This window comes from Schistocerca americana, chromosome 7 (assembly GCF_021461395.2).
Source record: "Schistocerca americana isolate TAMUIC-IGC-003095 chromosome 7, iqSchAmer2.1, whole genome shotgun sequence".
Taxonomy (NCBI): Eukaryota; Metazoa; Arthropoda; class Insecta; order Orthoptera; family Acrididae; genus Schistocerca; species Schistocerca americana.
Genome location: NC_060125.1, coordinates 453,411,113 through 453,431,349, shown reverse-complemented (window position 1 = coordinate 453,431,349; position 20,237 = coordinate 453,411,113). Strand labels below are relative to the sequence as shown.

At 41.8% G+C, this 20,237-nt stretch overlaps 1 protein-coding gene across 3 annotated transcripts in view; it reads left to right on the top strand.

Moving 5' to 3' along the window:
* The window catches only part of LOC124622217 (3'-5' RNA helicase YTHDC2-like), a 302,377-nt gene that overhangs the window by 223,022 nt on the left and 59,118 nt on the right, over window positions 1–20,237 (top strand). The window lies entirely within an intron of this gene.

Genomic DNA, 20,237 nt, shown 5'->3' with positions numbered 1-20,237 from the left:
CACCAATCCTACCTTTTGGAACCAGTAGTTTCTTCCTTAGGGAAGAGAAAATGATACATTAAGGAAAGTTGAAAAGGAAAGGCAAGTAACTCAAGACACAAGGATGATAGGAAGACAAGGATTGGGAAGACAAAAGATCTTTGTCTCGCATTGGCTGACAGTGAAGTTTTCTGCACTTGAAATGTAAAACATTTTATGTCAAATCTTTAATTCGGGGTCAGGTAGTGCATCTAGCTCCCGGTCAGGAAGTTTGAACTAGTACTCTTAGGAAATCTGATCCTAGTTTAAGTGAGTATCTTCTCATAGCTTAGTCATTTGAAATTGCGTGAGCAGCACAATGTGTGTTTAACAATGATGCTGAAAGTGAATTCTTGAGAAACATCATTCTCTAAACGACTTCATCTGCAGATTCCACTGTACAGTCACACAAAGGTGTAACCTGTCTGACAAGGAATGCAGTTTGAAATTCCCTGGGCGCTGATGACCTCTATGTTGAGCGCCCATAAACCCCAACACACACATTGAAATTCCTCCTTCATCAGCTGAGGCAGAATTGTGACACCACGTAAACAGAAATTGTGTCAGTAGTTGGGGTATTTATCATAGTGATAATTCACAAACTGGAGCAAAAACATGGGACTCCCACTCATGAATGTTTCTGCAATCACAGCAAATGTAACTGCCCACAACAAAAGCTACGTATTTTGTATCCAACAAAAGTGTGCATGTGGCCATCATCTTTCAGAACCACCCACAGACTATGCTACAATTTAGTGCCCAGCTGCATATCATCACACTGTGACTGAAGATAATAGACTGTGGAGAGCTTCCAATTGTGGAAGTTCCAGATGTCCCTGCCGTGCTAGCAATTCTAACTGAGCCGATGGCAGTGATGTCTGCCTCCATTGCTCCCCCTAAGGGCACTGGTCATGGTTCCACCCCAGGCATTACCATTTTTGTGGGTTAGTTGAAATGGGGAGGAATCTAATTTTCCATCTCTCCAGTGATATGTAGATTGAATCAAAGAGTGGGGCTGATGTTATTTGTATGGCACATAATTCCATTTTTGACAGTCTTTTCTCCAGAGGACATGGCAAACAGGTCACTTTGGGGTGACCATTAGCCCTCTACAGCTGTAAATGCCTATCTTGGTAAGCGAAGCAGCATTTTATATGTCATTCTTGAAGTCTTTGTTATGCTAATGCTTGAATACAATAGTTACCTTGCTTTTCTGGGTCTAAACTTTAATGTGGAACTTTTTTTGATGTGCTTTGTTGAGCAAGACCATTTAGTGATTTGGCAGTACATGACATTCAGTCTCTATGACATTTTTGGTTTCCACACACTACTAGTTTCATGGCAGTGACATTCCTCCTTAGTTTCAGCTTTGGACACTAAACTAAGAGTCGTCTCACATAGATCTGGCATATTGTCATCTGATTTCTTACTGAGCTCTTGGAGATGGGGAAACATGTTAAAGTTCACAAGTGTGTCAGTGTCGTTAACTTAACATTGAGTGATGTACCAGACAAATTACTAGATGTTTCAAATGTTGGATTTACACTAGCCAAAATGTTTGCTGAGAATGACCTTCACATACTTAAAAAGTAGATTCATTGGGCCTTAAGATGTTGTTGATGATGGAGAAAACATAGTAGGTGGTGCAAGGAACAGCCTGGTTAAAGACAGAAATTACAGGATTAGAGGTGATGTGAATGCAATAGGAGTAACAATTATAAAAAAAGTGTGAGTTTTGTGCAGGCCCTGCAGTGCCATGACCAGCTCTGGGTCAATAATGCTTTGAGCCATGTGAACACAGCATTGAATAGGCTGCTACTAGCAGAAATGAAGCCACACATCAGTGCAGTGCCTGTTGCTACAATTGGGAGATTAGAATATACTAAACATTACCTACACCCAAATAAGGGAGGGAAAGATAGGTTGACTGAGCTGCTTACAGAAAATATACAGGGGGCCACCATCACACAGTGCAAAATACCAGTCGTTATTTGTGTCAGAAAGGTATGTTTTTTTAGCATAGAACCAATATTCATGCATCCTGTTGTGAAATAAGTTAAAATAACAAAAGAGTCACACAAAATACTCAAGAACGCACAGAGAAGTACGATTAGCTTATTTCCTCAGACTATTAGAGAACTGAAACAATATTGTGAAAAGGAAAGTTGCTACTCACCATATAGCGTAGATGCTGAGTCTCAGACAGGCACAACAAAAAGACTGTCACAAATATAGCTTTCGGCCAGTAAGGCCTTCGTCACAATTAGACAACAAACACACACACCACACACATGCAAACACAATTCACACACACATGACTGTAGTCTCAGGCAACTGAGGCCACACTGCAAGCAGCAGCACCAGTGCGTGATGGGAGTGGTGACTCAGTGGGGGTAAGGAGGAGGTTGGGGCGGTGAGTGGGAGTGATAGTAGGGTAGTTGTGGCAGACAGTGATGAGCTGTTGGGGAGTGTGGAGGGACCATGTGGAAAGAGGGTAGGGCGGGTATGTGCAGTCGGGAGGCTGGATGGAGGGAGTGGAGGGGGGGCAGGGGATAGCAGAAAAGGAGATAAGTAAAAAGACTTGGTGTGACGGAAGAATGAGTGCTTTGTATTGCTGGAATGGGAACAGAAAAGGGGTAAGATGGGAGAGGACAATGACTAACGAAGGTTGAGGCCAGGAGCATTACGGGAATGTATGATACATTGCAGGGGAAGTTCCCACCTGCGCAATTCAGAAGAGCTGGCATTGGTGGGAAGGATCCATATGACACAGGCTGCGAAGCAGCCTTTGAAATGAAGGATGTCATCTTTGGCAGTGCGCTCAGCAACAGGGTGATCCACTTGTTTCTTGGCCACAGTTTGTCGGTGGCCATTCATGTGGACAGACAGCACTTTGGTTGTCATGCCCACATAGAAGCCAGCACAGTGGTTGCAGCTTAGCTTGTACCGTATTTACTCGAATCTAAGCCGCACTCGAATCTAAGCCGCACCTGAAAAATGAGACTCGAAATCAAGGAAAAAAATTTTCCCGATTCTAAGCCGCACCTGAAATTTGAGACTCGAAATTCAAGGGGAGATGAAAGTTTTAGGCCGCACCTCCAAATCGAAACTAAGTTGGTCCATTATGATAGGAGACACAATTGAGGTCGAATGAATGACGATACAGCTACAGTAGTTTGGTTCGAGTCATAAGCTTAGCAGTTAAGCTTTACCAGGTAGCAATTGCTATGCGTCAGGCGCTCCGTGCGTATTTATACGGGTACCCTTCCTTTTTCACGTGCTTCGTCTGGTTTGAATTGATTGCTTATTTTGCTTTGATCTGATAAGTGCCGTTATGTGTTTACGTCACTCTAAGCTGAAATGCATTACTGTACTGTGTCATGCATTGTTTGTCGCATTCTGATAATGAGTGTTTATGGCCTGTAGCCGCTCGCGGCTTGGCTTGCTCTTGTGCGTGGTTACTTACACTGCTGCTTTCTTTGATAATGATCACCAAGAACCAAATAATAGACTGCATATGATGGAAGATGTTCTGAACGAGAGTTTAGCGAACATTTTTCTCCGTTTGAAAATGTTTGCAGACGCCTCTTTAGTACATTATATTCTGCACAGAAATTAGTCATCTTAGATTTAAAAATCTAGTCAATTGCCGTGCTTCGTTTCTGACTGTATCACTATTAGGCATAAGAATAATACGAATATAAACATGACATGATTTGTGTATTCTTCCGTGTTTGCTGTGCTCTCGCTCTAGTTTCGTAGTTTATTAGGCAGACAGGATTTAAATGAGACAGCAGCAAACACGAAAGAATACATGGCAAAATGTTTATGTTCGTATTATTCCTATGGTGAAGAGAATACTGCATGTGATTCACAATTCAAAAAAGTTCCTAGTAGCAACCATCTCTTCTCACAGGTGGGAAAAAATTCAGGACGTAAAGTTTCCCATATTCACAAACATCCCAAACAGTCTTGCCAGTCAGATTTTCGTAGTACATTGAAATGCTGCTAGAAGATGAACAATACGAAATTTCTATTTACTTCGTTGGATAATGTATGAAAGTGCAGTGGTTGAAACTCGGGGCGGAGAAAAAAACTCGTTTTTCACCTTTTTTTAAAAAAATTTATTTACTGACGAAGAGGTTTTGGCGCCAGTATTTATCTTTGTGCCTGCAAAACATGTCTGTTGTAGCGCTACATATATTCGATGGCAGAAGTTAGTTGATGCGGCACCAACCAACATTTTTCAGAACTTCCACTTACTTTGCACTCGATTCTAGGCCGCAGGCGGTTTTTTGGATTACAAAAACCGGAAAAAAAGTGCGGCTTAGATTCGAGTAAATACGGTAAATCACATGACTGGATTCATAGGTAACCCTGTCTTTGACGGGATAGGTGATGTTTGTGACCGTACTGGAGTAGGTGGTGGTGGTGGGAGGATGTGTAGGACAGATCTTGCATCTAGATCTATTACAGGGGTATGACCAATGAGGTGTAAGGGCTTGGGAGCAGGGGTTGTGTAGGGATGGACGAATATATTCTGTAAGTTTGGTGGACAGCAGAATATCACTGTGGGAGAGGTGGGAAGGATATTGGGCAGGACATTTCTCATTTCAGGGCGTGGTGAGAGTTAGTCAGAAGCCTGGCGGAAAATGTAATTCATTCTCTCCAGTTCTGCGTGGCTGGAAGGATAATTATCCTCCCAACCTTGTACAAAAACAAATATCCCGTGCCTATCGAGCATTCCCCTCGTAACTCAGTACCACCCAGGACTGGAGCAAATGAATTACATTCTCTGCAAGGCTTTCGACTGTCTCTTGCCATGCCCTGAAGTGATAAATGTGCTGCCCAATATCCTTCCCACCCCTCCCACAGTGGTAGTCTGCTGTCCACCGAACCTACGCAGTATACTCATCCATCCCTACCAACACCTGCTCCCAACCCCTTACCTCATGACTCATACCCCTGTAATAGACCTAGATGCAAGAGATGTCCTATACATCCTACCACCACCACCTGCTCCTGTCCATTTACAAGCTTAGCTGCAACCACTGTGCTACATTCTATGTGGGCATGACAACCAACAAGCTGTCTGTCCACATGAATGGCCACCGACAAACTGTGGCCAAGAAACAAGTGGATCACCCTGTTGCTGAGCGCACTGCCAAAGATGACATCCTTCATTTCAATGACTGCTTCACAGCCTGTGCCATATGAATCCATTCCACCAAAACCTGCTTTGGTGGGAGTTTTCCCTGCAATATATCCTACGTTCTGTAACCCTCCTGGTTTCAACCTTCGTTAGTCATTGTCCTCTCCCATCCCACCCCTATTCTGTTCCCATTCTAGCACTACACAGCCCCCATTCCTCCATCGCACCCAGTCTTTTTACTTCTCCCTTTTTCTGCTTTCTCTCCCCCCCTCACCACCTCTCCGCTCCCTCCGCCCAACCTCCTGACTGCAAATAGCTGCCCTACCCTCTTTCCACTTTGTCCCTCCACACTCCCCAACAGTAATTCACTGTCCACCATACTATTCCTCCCGCTTCCCGCCCCAACTTTCTCCTTACCCTCACCGAGTTGCCACTCCCATCACTGCTGCTCACAGTGTGACCTCAATTGCCTGAGACTGCAGCCGTGTGTGTTTAGTTGCATTTGCGTGAGTGTGTATGTGTGTGTTTGTTGTCTAATTCTGACGAAGGTCCTACTGGCCGAAAGCTATATTTGTGACAGTCTTTTTGTTGTGCCCATCTGCGACTCAGTGTCTCCACTACATGGTGAGTAGCAACTTCCCTTTTCACAATATTGTTACATTCCACCCTGGATTTTCCATTGTTTGACTATTAGAGGGCTGAGTAACTGAGAACCACTGTTGCCACTCTCAAACCCAGAGAAAGGAGGAGGGTTGGCACCTAAAGAAGGCATAAAAGAGAAGGCAGGTCATATCTCAAGGTACTTCTGGGATTGACTACCACAGTGCTACCCCTGTTAACACCTATGCATTGACCTCCAACATACATAATTTGCTTCAGCCTGATGGCAAGTTCACTCATAGAGAGCTCTACCATAGGTGATAAAAACCCAAAATTATCAAAGAGCTCAGTGAGCGAACAGATTATGTGGAGCCCATACCAACAAGCAAGAGCATGAAAAACAAGAAAGTGTTATATGAGGGTGGTTTGAAAAGTTCTCGCAATCACCACGAGATGTCAGCACTAGCACAATGAGTTGTTCATGTGATATTCATTGGACTGTTGTCTGTAAACATGTGCCATGTCAGTGCTCTTGGAGGAGAGCTGCGGCAGTGATGTGGCTCTGTTGTTGTTCCCGCATAGTGATTTGCGAAGATGGAAAAAATCGAGATTCGTGCAGTGAGTAAGTACTTTGTAAAGAAAGGTATGAAAGCAAAGGACATTCATGCTGATTTCCAGAATACACTGGGGGACTCTGCTCCTTCATATTCAACTGTTGCCAAGTGGACAAATGAATTTAAATTTGGTTGGGAGAGCTTAGATGATGATCCACACAGTGGTCGCCCAAGATGTGTCACTACTCCAGAAATGATAGCAAAAGTGCACAGAATGATCATGGAGGATCACCGACTGAAAGTGCGTGACATTGCTTACACTTGCCAGATGTCTACTGAAAGGGTATATCACATTTTAACTGAAGAATTACAAATGAAAAAAAATTATCTGCAAGATGGGTGCCACGATTCTTGAAACTGGATCAAAAACACCGCCTTGGCAAAATTACACGAACTAAGGTATGAATTGTTGCCACACCTGCCTTATTCACCTGATATGGCTCCGTGAGACTTCCCTCTCTTCCCAAAACTGAAAATTTTTCTTCGTAGACAAAGATTCACTTCAAATGAAGAATTGAAAGCTGGAGTTGACAACTATTTTGGAGGCCTGGAGGAAACTTATTTTCGAGGAGGGTTCAAGGCACTGGAACATCGTTGGACCAAGTGCATTAATCTACAAGGAGACTACATTGAAAAATAATAAATGTTTTAGTGGACTGCTGTTCGAATCACTTGCCAATATTTCATACAGTTTTAGACTTCAGATACTTATTTTCAAGAGTATTTGTGTTAATATTTGCTGTAAAAGTAACTTATTAATGGAATTCCATTCATCTCAATCTTTCTTTTTGTGTTATTGATTTGAGTGGTCTGTTATTTGTGAGTGTGTTTACATTTTGTGGTGTACAGTTGCAGCTGTAGCAGTTCTAAAGCTAAGTACTGACAAACTTGTTTGTGTGCTGTATTCTAATATTAAATTTAGTAGTTTTCAATCGCTCATTCAAATATTAGCAGCGTGTTTACATTTCGCGGCGTGCAGTTCCAGCTGTAGTGGTTGTTGATTTAAGTTCTGACAAAGTTGTTTGTACACTGTTATTCATTTATTAAATTTAGTAGTTTTCATCGGCGTCTCGTGCTGTTTCTGGTGAAATAATGGTTTAATAAACTATCGGAAACTTTTGCCCACTATGTTCTTTAGAGTTTTTTGTGCTTCGAAGTCATTTGTTAAATTTAGTACAGTAGTTTTCAGCTAATGTTGCTTATTGTTTGTAGTGAAATATTGCAGTAAAACTTTTGTTCACTGTGTTTAATTTTGAAGAGTATTCCAGTGGTCACTTGAATTTTTGGTTTTAGATAAGAAATTTTGTGAAGTTTTGTGGTATTGGTATTAGTTGTGGTTTAGTGGTGTTGATAGAAGTAATTGCTTTCTTAAGAGAGAGCAGAATTTGAGGTCACTATTGTTAGTTCTTTAAATATTTCTACTGTTGTAATTGATCTTAGGTAATGTAGACGTTTAGTTTTTTCAGTAACTGTTAAAATCTTACCATCAGTGAGAAGTGTGGGGTTTATTGTAGGTTTGTGAGTAGTGGGTCACAGTGCGAGATCTGTTCAAAGTATTTTCATTGAAGGGGGGGGGGGGCAGTGGGCATTCTAGTGAGATCCTCTCCAGGAAATGCAGAATTTGTAGCAGAAATAAGTTGATGGAGAAGCAGGAGCATAAGATCTGTGTCCTTCAGGTGCAGTTACAAGCCACAGAGGAGGAACTGCATAGGTTGAGAAGAGTGAAGGGTGGTGGGGAATGGGAACTGGCAGTTGGTAAGAATGTAGCTAGGAGGAGGAGATATTCAGACAGTTGAACTTTGGGTATAACCAGTAGATTTGACCCACTCTCAGAGTTGCATGGAAAGGAGCCTCTTGTTGCTGTAGGTGTAGGAAACATGCAGCAGTCCTCAGTAGTTAGGGAGCCTAAGTCAGCTGTAAATTGCTGCTAGGTAGTTCACATGGTAGAGGTATGGGCCAGCATTGCAAGAAGTGTTGGAGAGTGAGTACCAGGTCACCAGCATTTTGAAGCCTAGTGCGGGGTTGGCCTAAGACGTCTGTTATGTAGGAATTTTGCATAAGAGGATCTGGTAGTGATTATGGGTGGAGCTGGGAATAGTCTCGATATGGACAGCAAGTATGATGTAGGTGGTGACCTGGTAAGGATCACTGCTCAGACTGGTGGCACTAATGTGCACTTCGTGCAACTGTTTCAGCAACATGATTGGCCTCAGCTTAATGCTGCTGTTAGGTGTATTAACATGGGGCTGGAGAAGGCGCAGATGGCAGTGGCCATGGCTGACATTGCAGTGGTACCAGTTGAGTCTATCAAAGATTGGGTTTCACTAGGCATGGCCTGCACCTTATTAGATCTGAGAAGGGGAGGCTTGCAAAGCTTATACGTGACAGTGTAGTGGGTGGTGGTGGCATCACTCATGGTAAAATTCCTGTAGTAGTTGGTGTTAGAACTGCACCACTTTTAGATTGATGTCAGCTGATAGGTATTCCTGCTTAAAGGAAGTCCCTCTAACAAAGGAATCAATTTCATAGTGGGTCAGGTATCCAAGTAGTGAAGGAATGAGCATATTTCATCAAAATATAAGAGACATTAGATGTTGACTCCGATATTATTGGTATATTCTAGCACCACTTCAATAATTTGACAATTCAACACCAAAAACAGGTATTTACCACTGCCAGAGTTAAGTGGAGAAGAGCCTGAGGTAGAACGAGGAGCAGGAAATGTGCAGCACACTTCAGACGAGGCCAAGAAGCCTAGGAATGTACGAAGTGTTAGGAAGAAGAAAGTGCTGCTGCTAGGTAGTAGCCGTGGACGAGGTGTAGGCCCTTAGCTACAGGAAAGTTTAGGGGCAGCGTACTGGCCACCAGTATCTTCAAGCCAAATGCAGCACTAAGTCATGTGATAGAAGACCTAGGGTCTTTATGTAAGATTTTACAAAAGAAGACCATATAGTGATAGCAGATGGGGCAGGAAACAGTTTGGACAGGGATGGGGCATATGACATAGGTGGTGACCTGGACAAGATAGCTTCCCTCACTCATGGCACCAACGTACATTTTGTTGAGCTGTTCCGGCGTCATGATTGACCAAACCTTGATGGAGCTGTGAGGCGAATCATTATGGGGTTAGGGATGGCTCTGAGGACAGACAATTTTGCTCATGTTTCTCTGGTGCCCGTCGGGACTATCAACAGATGGGGTTTCACTAGGCATGGCCTACACCTAAACAGGTCTGGGAAGGGAAGATTGGTACAGCTGATGCATTAAAGTATAGGGGGTGGATCTCGGGCCACACATGGTCAAATACCTGTTGTCATAGGCAGGAAAAGTAGATATTTTTTAGGATAAATCCAGACAGCAGGTTCCCCTGCCTAAAGAGAATCTCCAGCACTTTAAAAAATACTGAAACAACCACTCACAAGACAGATTTTAACACCTCAAATATCACATATACCAGATGTCACAAAGAAAAACAAACCATTGGAAAGAGTAACATGGAGCATTTCACAGACTTAACAATCCTCCATCAAAACACGCAATCAATAAAAAATAAAATACAACTATTAGAAATTGAGCTCCAATCTTTGAACTGCACACTAGTTTGTATTACTGATCACTGGTGTAGAGACACAGAAATCCAACATGTAGTATTATCATTGTATGCAAAGGCAAACTCTTACTGCAGAACTATTTCAAGGGGTGGAGGATCATGCATTTATATCAGAAAAGGAACACAGTTCAAATCAAGAGATGACCTCAGTACCTTAAGTGAAGACAGACACATTGAAATATCAGCTATTGATTAACAGGGCGTGATATCACCAAGAAATTAATCATTTTGTGTGTGTATAGATCTCCCAGTGGTAGTGTGGACACTTTTTTCAATAAATTAACAGAAGTTCTGGATAAAGTTTCAAGTACAAAGGCCAACATAATTCTGTGTGGGGACATTAACATCAACACTTATATCATAAACGAATCTAGTAGCACCCTCATAAACATCAGTCAAAGTTGTGGAATGTCCCTATTGGTCAATAGTGCAACAACGGTTACTACAATGACTGCATCAGTAACTGACCATGTGGCCACAAATATGGACAGGGAAAAAATGTGATGTAGCTGTAAAAGATCTCGGATTATCAGACCATCTCTGTCAAATAACAACAGTAAAGTCAGGCATTGAATCATTCCCTAAACTACAAGCCGACAAATGACATCTATCAGAAATCAAAATAAAAGATTTTTCAAAGGAACTAGAAAATAATGCTGGGATGAAGTGTATAAGGAAACCAATGTGAATATGAAATTCTCCACATTGTTTAAATTGAACTTTGAAAAGGCATTTCCAAAAGTATGCATGTCTGTATCAACATCCCACAAAAACAGATGGATAACAACAGGTATTAAGAAGTCCTCCCAAACACTTAAATACCTCAGTTCCATGAAAAAGACTCGCAATGATCCAGAATTCTTAAATTTCTATCGTAGATACAAAAAGATCTATAGAAAGGTGCTGATTGCTGCAAGAAAGTCATTTAATGACAAAATAATATATAATGCAGAGAATAAAAGCAAAGCAGTCTGGGATGTTATAGAAAAGGAACCAGGGGGGGGGGGGGGGGGGGGGGGGCAAACAAACGCAAAATAACATGCTGCTAAGGGAGGGGGATAAAGTAATAAATGACCCACAGCACTTAGCAAACTATGTAAACGAGCATTTTTCAAGTATTGCAGAGAAGTTGAAGCAAAAATTCCCCCAAATAAATATAACACCTGTAAATAATGTTGCACTAAATACAATGATGTTACAGAGAATGAAGTCAGTAAAACAATTCAAAAACTAAAAAATAAAAAGTCGGTAGGCTTAGATGAAGTACCAATGTGTGTACTGAAACAATGCATAGGGATTATACAAGGCCCCTTAACAAATATAATAAATGAATCGTTCACATCAGGGACATTTCCAGAGCAGTTAAAACAGGCAAGAGTTTTACCTTTGCTTAAGAAAGGTAATGCAGAAGACATAGAAAATTACCAGCTCATTTCCCTGCTGTCAGCATTCTCAAAAATAATAGAAACAATTATGAAAGACAGATTAGTGAATTACCTGAATAAATACAATCTTTTAAGCGAATCACAGTTTGGTTTCCGAAGTGGCAAAAATACGAAGCCAGCCATAGTAGAACTCACAAAAGTTGTACTTGATGTTCTTGATAAAGATGAATGTGTCACAGGCATATTTTTGGATCTTTCTAAGGCATTTGATACAGTCGACCACCAGATTCTATTAAATAAATTACAAGCATTAGGAATAAGAGGGGTAGCTAATGACTGGCTTCAATCATACCTAACAGATAGGGTACAAAGAGTAGAGATAACACATACTTCAAATAGATCTAAACATTTAGTAAAACACTTATCAGAACCAAAATACATTAATATAGGGGTTCCGCAAGCTAGCATAATAGGACCAATACTGTTCATGATATACATCAATGACTTTCCCAGTAGTGTTACTCATGGTGAAAAAATCCTCTCCGCTGATGACAGCAATGTTATAGTTACTGAGAAAACAAGAGAACTTCTTGCTGAGAAAGCTAATGAAACTCTCAAGGAAGTTTATGATTGGTCAATAAGTAATAAAATGACATTGAACATAAAGAAAACTAATGCCATGAATTTCAGTTTGAAGAGGAAAAATGACAATGTTAAATTAAATGTAGATGGCACCTCTATAGACTGTGTAGCAAATGCAAAATTTCTAGGAATGAATATTGATTCTCAGTTGAAGTGATGTGAACACACAAAGGTACTTGTAAACAGAATGTTGTCTGCATGTTATGCCCTTCGAATCCTATCATCAGTGTGTAACATGCGGTGTCTTTTAGTTACATATTATTCATATGTACACTCAGTTCTTACCTATGGCATTCTTTTTGGGGGAACAAATGCACAAAACATGAACAGAATTTTCAAACTCCAGAAAAGAGCCGTATGAATAATAACCAAAAATACTAGTCAAGCTCATTGTAAAGATCTGTTCAGTACACGGGATTTTAACTGCTCCATGTGAATACATTTACCAGACAGTTGTAAACATCAAAAATAACATTGATAATTACTGCACAAACAGCTCTGTCCATGACCATTCAACAACAGATAGATTCAACTTACATTTACCAAGAAAAATAAACATAAAACTCAAAACATCATTTTCTACCAAGGAATAAAAATGTACAATAAATTACCAAAAGAGATTAAAGAAATTGCAAAAATACACTTACTTAAAAAGGCAGCTGAAAAGTACCTGTTATGCAATACATTTTATACATTGAAGGATTACTTAGCTAAAGCAGAGTAGGGGTTTGATAAAAAATATTATACAAATAAATAATAATAATTATTATTATAAAATATCTCACATTCCACATAACACCTTCACTTTATGTTCTTTTTTCCTTCTTTTTTTTCCTTTCTAGAAATACTTACCCCAAAGCTATGCATGGCACAATACTAACACCTCTTCCTCTTTCTGAGCTCAAGATGCCACTCATTATGGAGGGATGCTCACTCAGTTTTACAGGAAAGCAAATGGGAAGTTGTGGTACAGAAAATGGCCCAGAGATCACCAGTGTGTGTGTGTGTGTGTGTGTGTGTGTGTGTGTGTGTGTGTGGGGTTGAAGGTTATGAAACAATGTGTGTATAGTGTGTGCAGTGACTGATAGTGAAATATGAGTGAACAATGTAGCATTACATTATTTAATAAATTATTTGTAAAAAAAAAAGGTATACCAGAGTAACTCTAATGACTGTCTCTAACTAGAAGTTTGTAAATATATGTGTATATGAGTTAGCTTATTTGAAATTGATCTAAATTTGTAAATACTTTGACATGTCCTATATCCTAGTAAAAAGAGATCTACAGATGAATAAAGCAATTCCTACTACTACTACTACTACTACTACTACTGAGTCTTGCTTTACCAGGAGACAGATTAGCTGACTGTTCTTTCAAGGAGTTCTTTGCAGAGTGAGGGAGTGCCCATGTACATAAAAAAACAGTATTCCATTTCAGTCTGTGGACATACCATGGCACTATACTGAATAGGTATTTCAATGTTGTGCAGGTACAGTTGAATTTAGTGAAACTAAACTTCTAATCGTTGTTGTTTATAGGTCCCCTAAATCTGACTTCAGAGCATTTCTGCTCAAGCTGCCCCAAGGATCAGTGCTTGGGCCTTTTTTGTTCCTTATTTATATAAATGATATGCCCTCTAGTGTTACAGACAATTCTACAATGTTTCTGTTTGCTGATGCCAATAGCTTGGTAGTAAAAGTTGTTGTGTGCAACATTGATACTTTTTCAAATAGTGCAGTTCAGTTCATGGCTTGTAGAAAATAAACAAACGCTAAGTCACAGTAAGACTCAGTTTTTACAGTTTTTAACACACAATTCAACAAAACCCGACATTTTAATTTCACAGAATGGGCATATGATTAGTGAAACGGAGCAGTTCAAATTTCTGAGTGTTCAGATAGATAGTAAACCTTTCATAGAAAGCTCACATGCAGAATCTTGTTCAGAGATGTATGCTAGCACTTTTACTATTCAAATGGTATCTGAAGTAAGTGGTAGATTGATATGAAAAGTAGTCTACTTTGAAACTTCCTTGCAGATTAAAACTATGTGCTGGATCGAGACTCGATATCAGGAACTTTGCCTTTCGCGGGCAAGTGTTCTACCATCTGAGCTACCCAAGCATGACTCATGAGATGTCCTTACAGCTTTAATCCCGCCAGTACCAACTCCTGACCTGTCCTTACAGCTTTAATCCCGCCAGTACCTTGTCTCCTACTTTCCAAACTTCACAGGAGCTCTCATGCCGGCCTTGAAGAACTAGCTCTCCTGGGAGGAAGGGTATTGTGAAGACATGGCTTAGCCATGGCTTGGGGGGTGTTTTCTGCACTCCGCTGCAGTATGAAAATTTCATTCTGGACACATCCCTCAGGCTGTGGCTAAACCATGTCTCCGCGGTATCCCTTCTTCCAGAAATGCTAGTTCTGCGAGGTCTGCAGGAGGGCTTCTGTGAAGTTTGTAAGGTAGGAGATGAGAACTGGTGGAATTAAAGCTGTGAGGATGGGATGTAAGTCATGCTTGGGTAGCTCAGATGGTAGAGCACCTGCCCGCGGAAGACAAAGGTCCCGAGTTGGAGTCTCGGTCCGGCACACAGTTTTAATCTGCCAGGAAGTTTGACATCAGTTCACACTCTGCTGCGGAGTGAAAATTTCATTCTAGTCTACTTTGCTTATTTTCATTAACTTATGATGTATGGAATTATATTTTGGGGTAACTCTTTCCATTCTCAAAGCACATTTTTGGCTCAGAAATGTGCAGTTTGGGTAATAAGTGATGTAAGTTCATGAAACATGGGCCAACCAGAGGTTCATGAACTTACATCACTTATTACCCAAACTATATATATATATATATATGTATATATATATATATATATAAACAAAGATGATGTGACTTACCAAATGAAAGTGCTGGCAGGTCGACAGACACACAAACAAACACAAACATACACACAAAATTCAAGCTTTCGCAACAAACTGTTGCCTCATCAGGAAAGAGGGAAGGAGAGGGAAAGACGAAAGGAAGTGGGTTTTAAGTGAGAGGGTAAGGAGTCATTCCAATCCCGGGAGCGGAAAGACTTACCTTTTTTTTTCCCCCCCCTAAGGTAAGTCTTTCCACTCCCGGGATTGGAATGACTCCTTACCCTCTCACTTAAAACCCACTTCCTTTCGTCTTTCCCTCTCCTTCCCTCTTTCCTGATGAGGCAACAGTTTGTTGCGAAAGCTTGAATTTTGTGTGTATGTTTGTGTTTGTTTGTGTGTCTGTCGACCTGCCAGCACTTTCATTTGGTAAGTCACATCATCTTTGTTTTTAGATAATATTTCCTACGTGGAATGTTTCCCTCTATTATAACTATATATATATATATATATATATATATATATATATATATATATATATATATATATATATATATATATATATATATATAAAAGAAAGATGATGAAACTTACCTTTCCGCCGTCCACCTAACCTTCGCAACCTCTTAGTTCATCCCTATGAAATCCCCAAACCACCTTCCCTACCCTCTGGCTCCTACCCCTGTAACCGCCCCCGGTGTAAAACCTGTCCCATGCACCCTCCCACCACCACCTATTCCAGTCCTGTAACCCGGAAGGTGTACACGATCAAAGGCAGAGCCACGTGTGAAAGCACCCACGTGATTTACCAACTGACCTGCCTACACTGTGAAGCGTTCTATGTGGGAATGACCAGCAACAAACTGTCCATTCGCATGAATGGACACAGGCAGACAGTGTTTGTTGGTAATGAGGATCACCCTGTGGCTAAACATGCCTTGGTGCACGGCCAGCACATCTTGGCACAGTGTTACACCGTCCGGGTTATCTGGATACTTCCCACTAACACCAACCTGTCAGAACTCCGGAGATGGGAACTTGCCCTTCAGCATATCCTTTCTTCTCGCTATCCGCCAGGCCTCAATCTCCGCTAATTTCTAATTTCAATTTGCCGCCGCTCATACCTCACCAGTCTTTCAACTTCATCTTTGCCTCTGTACATCTGCCCCGACTGACATCTCTGCCCAAACTCTTTGCCTTTACAAATGTCTGCTTGTGTCTGTGTATGTGTGGATGGATATGTGTGTGTGTGCGAGTGTATACCTGTCCTTTTTTCCCCCTAAGGTAAGTCTTTCCGCTCCCGGGATTGGAATGACTCCTTACCCTCTCCCTCAAAACCCATATCCTTTTGTCTTTCCTTCTCCTTCCCTCTTTCCTGACGAGGCAACCATTGGTTGCGAAAGCTAGAATTTTGTGTGTATGTTTGTGTTTGTTTGTGTGTCTATCGACCTGCCAGCGCTTTTGTTTGGTAAGTTTCATCATCTTTCTTTTTAGATATATTTGTCCCACGTGGAATGTTTCCCTCTATTATATTCATATATATATATATATATATATATATATGTGTGTGTGTGTGTGTGTGTGTGTGTGTGTGTGTGTGTGTGTGTGTCTCTCTGCTTGTGTCTGTATGTGTGGATGGATATGTGCGTGTGTGCGAGTGTATACCTGTCCTTTTTTCCCCCTAAGGTAAGTCTTTCCGCTCCCGAGATTGGAATGACTCCTTACCCTCTCCCTTAAAACCCACATCCTTTCGTCTTTCCCTCTCCTTCCCTCTTTCCTGATGAGGCAACAGTTTGTTGCGAAAGCTAGAATTTTGTGTGTATGTATGTGTCTGTTTGTGTTTCTATCGACCTGCCAGCGCTTTCGTAGGGTAAGTCACATCATCTTTTATATATATATATATATATATATATATATATATATATATATATATAAAAACAAAGATGAGGGAGAGGGTAAGGAGTCATTCCAATCCCGGGAGCGGAAAGACTTACCTTAGGGGGAAAAAAGGACGGGTATACACTCGCACACACATACATATCCATCCACACATATACAGACACAAGCAGACATATTTAAAGACAAAGAGTTTGGGCAGAGATGTCAGTCGAGGCGGAAGTGCAGAGGCAAAGATGTTGTTGAATGCCAGGTGAGGTATGAGTGGCGGCAACTTGAAATTAGCGGAGATTGAGGCCTGGTGGGTAACGGGAAGAGAGGATATATTGAAGAGCAAGTTCCCATCTCCGGAGTTCGGATAGGTTGGCGTTGGTGGGAAGTATCCAGATAACCCGGACGGTGTAACATTGTGCCAAGATGTGCTGGCCGTGCACCAAGGCATATTTAGACACAGGGTGATCCTCATTACCAACAAACACTGTCTGCCTGTGTCCATTCATGCGAATGGACAGTTTGTTGCTGGTCATTCCCATGTAGAATGCATCACAGTGTAGGCAGGTCAGTCAGATTTATTGATGACATCTTCATCATCTGGACTCACAGTGAAAAAGAACTCCAGAATTTCCTCTCCAACCTCAACTCCTTTGGTTCCATCAGATTCACCTGGTCCTACTCCAATTCCCACGCCACTTTTCTTGACGTTGACCTCCATCTGTCCAATCGCCAGCTTCACACGTCCGTCCACATCAAACCCACCAACAAGCAACAGTACCTGCATTATGACAGCTGCCACCCATTCCACATCAAATGGTCCCTTCCCTACAGCCTAGGTCTTTGTGGCAAACGAATCTGCTCCAGTCCGGAATCCCTGAACCATTACACCAACAAACTGACAACAGCTTTCGCATCCCGTAACTACCCTCCCGACCTGGTACAGAAGCAAATAACCAGAGCCACTTCCTCATCCCCTCAAACCCAGAACCTCCCACAGAAGAACCACAAAAGTGCCCCACTTGTGACAGGATACTTTCCGGGACTGGACCAGACTCTGAATGTGGCTCTCCTGCAGGGATACGACTTCCTCAAATCCTGCCCTGAAATGAGATCCAGCCTTCATGAAATCCTCCCTACTCCACCAAGAGTGTCTTTCCGCCGTCCACCTAACTTTCGTAACCTGTTAGTTCATCCCTATGAAATCCCCAAACCAACTTCCCTACCCTCTGGCTCATATCCTTGTAACCGCCCCCGGTGTAAAACCTGTCCCATGCACCCTCCCACCACCACCTACTCCAGTCCTGTAACCCGGAAGGTGTACACGATCAAAGGCAGAGCCACGTGTGAAAGCACCCACGTGATTTACCAACTGACCTGCCTACACTGTGATGCATTCTACGTGGGAATGACTAGCAACAAACTGTCCATTCGCATGAATGGACACAGGCAGACAGTGTTTGTTGGTAATGAGGAGCACCCTGTGTCTAAACATGCCTTGGTGCACGGCCAGCACATCTTGGCACAATGTTACACCGTCCGGGTTATCTGGATACTTCCCACCAACACCAACCTATCCGAACTCCGGAGATGGGAACTTGCTCTTCAATATATCCTCTCTTCCCGTTACCCACCAGGCCTCAATCTCCACTAATTTCAAGTTGCCGCCACTCATACCTCACCTGTCATTCAACAACATCTTTGCCTCTGCACTTCTGCCTCGACTGACATCTCTGCCCAAACTCTTTGTCTTTAAATATGTCTGCTTGTGTCTGTATATGTGTGGATGGATATGTGTGTGTGAGGGAGTGTATACCCGTCCTTTTTTCCCTCTAAGGTAAGTCTTTCCGCTCCCGGGATTGGAATGACTCCTTACCCTCTCCCTTAAAACCCACATCCTTTCGTCTTTCCCTCTCCTTCCCTCTTTCCTGATGAGGCAACAGTTTGTTGCGAAAGCTTGAATTTTGTGTGTATGCTTGTGTTCGTTTGTGTGTCTTTCGACCTGCCAGCGCTTTCGTTTGGTAAGTCACATCATCTTTGTTTTTTGATAAATTTTTCCCACATGGAATGTTTCCCTCTATTATATTAATATCATTAATTTAAACCCAACAATTACGTTTGTTATTGTCACTGTTGCATTTCGAAATCTTTCCTATCGCCTTATTTTCTCTTTGTGTTTTTGCCTGTAGTTTCACTTTGTATTCACCTTCTCCTTTTTACCGTAATCTGCTATACAATTTTATCCCGCCTATATATACTTAATAATACGTAACCCACTTCCAAACAGTAACCAAAAAAATTTTTTTGCTAATTTCAACACTACCGCTGCTATAAAATCCACAGTTTCTAGTTCACAAACAGTTCCTTTCACCTTTTAAACAACCATTTCGGCTATTTCTAATAACTTTTGCTTTATTTCCATTTCCGTTTTTCCCACATCACTGATAATTTTAGCCGCTTCCCACAGCTTGTAACGTCATTATTTCTTCGTCAGACAATTGTTAGCCTCATTTTCATAATCTACCACCACAAAACCACTCCTTTTAATACATTACATGCAGTTTTTTCGAAATTTTCCCGAATTTCTCCGTCCTTTAACGTATTTGGCGGCAACACAACCACCTAACCTTTGTGCACATCATTTTCTACCAACCCAAGTCCAACATAGCCCAGCTGTAACCAACACCTTTTCGCCCTTTTCACACCAGATCTCCAGTTACATTCCAGTTCACCTTTATCTCTCCCCGTATATTTTTATTTTCATTTTCATATCAGCCTCATGGTACACTTTCCACCTTCTAATACCATGTCACCCTCACAACACCCCCACAACGAGCCCATTAAGTTTTATTTACATTCCCTCCGCAAACATGCCTTCGCCCTAGCCAGATTACGCTCCCATATTCTATTTTCTCAGGTTTGTGTAACATTTGGCATCACCTCCAAAGGCCTCACACTTAAAGTTCCCATCTCTGGCTGCAACTCTTCCTTCCATCAGTCCCTATACCAGTTCCAAACTGAACAATCCATTGCCCTCACCCACCTAATCCTTCACCTACACATCAACTCAGCCAATGAACACACCCGTCAACTCCTGTCCTTAATAAAAGTCCTCAATCTTTCCTCTCCCACATCCACACCGGCTGTTCAGAGCATCCTCCTACAGGCCAACCGCAAATTAGAACAGCATGCCACCCTCCACCCCAAAAAACTATCCAATCTCCTGGTTTCCCACCTCCGGAAAGGCAACTCACTCACCCTTCACAACCTTTCCAGCAAACCTCAACCTCCTCTCATTGCACACAAACCCAGTCTCTCCCATCTACTCAATCTCCCACTTCCAGCACCACTCCCTCCAAAACCTCAACATTCCAATTAACACAATCTGGAACCACAACACCCTAATTCAGTAGTTAACCTTTCCTCCAAACCTCTCTCCCAATCCGAAACCTCTGTCCTATCCAAAGGCC